Source organism: Acomys minous (assembly GCF_964271855.1).
Source record: "Acomys minous genome assembly, chromosome: 4".
In the NCBI taxonomy this organism is placed as follows: domain Eukaryota; kingdom Metazoa; phylum Chordata; class Mammalia; order Rodentia; family Muridae; genus Acomys; species Acomys minous.
In genome coordinates, this window is record NC_140486.1 from 119574307 (window position 1) to 119575384 (window position 1078).

The 1078-nt window shown below is 41.8% G+C and overlaps 1 pseudogene across 1 annotated transcript; it reads left to right on the top strand.

Moving 5' to 3' along the window:
* Positions 1-396: 396 nt before the first annotated feature.
* Positions 397-838, top strand: LOC311595560 (ubiquitin-ribosomal protein eL40 fusion protein-like; annotated as a pseudogene). The gene has a single exon. The product of its transcript is annotated as a ubiquitin-ribosomal protein eL40 fusion protein-like (transcript).
* Positions 839-1078: the final 240 nt, after the last annotated feature.

Here is a 1078-nt window from a genome sequence, read left to right on the forward strand (position 1 = left end):
AGATAAAATGTAAACAGAGAAACATCAGAATTAATTGTTATTAATCAAATGGATTAACAAGTATCTACAGAATATTCAGTCTAAAACACCAAGAATACACATTCTCCTCAATACCACATAGAAGCTTTTTTAAATTAGACCACATCTTGGGACACAAATTCTTTACAAATTCAAAAGGGTTGAAATTGCTTCTTGTATTCTGCCTGGCCACACTGCAAAACACCATAATGCTGACACAGCAAAAAAGGCCTCTAGTAAAGACATAAATTCATGGGAATTGAGTAAATAATTGCTGAATGATGAATGAGTCAAAGAAAAAAAATGAACATAAAAGTAAAACAAAATCCTGGAGTGAAATGAAAATTAAAACACAAGTAAGCCCTCTCTTTCTCAACGGGGTGGCCGAGCGGCAGATGCCAACATGCAGATCTTCGTCAAGACCCTGATGGACAAGACCATCACTCTTGAGGTCAAGCCCAGTGACACCATCAAGAATGTCAAGGCCAAGATCCAGGACAAGGAAAGCATCTCACCTGACCAGCAGAGGCTGATATTCGCTGGCAAGCAGCTGGAGGACCGCTGCACCCTGTCAGATTACAACATCCACAAAGAGTTCACCTTGCACTTGGTGCTGCGCCTGCGTGTTGGCATCGCCGAGCAGTCCCTTCATCAGCTGGCTCAAAAGTACAACTGTATCAAGATGATCTGCGGCAAGTGCCACGCATGTCTGCACTCCGTGCAGTCAACTGCCGCAAGAAGTGCTGCCACACCAACAACCTGCGCCCCAAGAAGAAGGCCAAATAAAGCTGGGGCCATACCTGACGCGTGACCCCGGGACCAAATACCAAATAAAGTTCCCGTCCATCGACTGGACTGAAGCAGGAAAAATAACAACAACCACAACAGCAACACACACGTATTTCTGGGACACACAGAAAGCAATCCTATGAGGAAAATTTATAACTCTAAATGCTCACATTGAAAATCAGAAAGAAATAATTACTTATTGATACAATTTAAAAATTAGACAAACAAGAACAAACCAAATACAAACCCAGTCAATGACTAGAAATAGTAA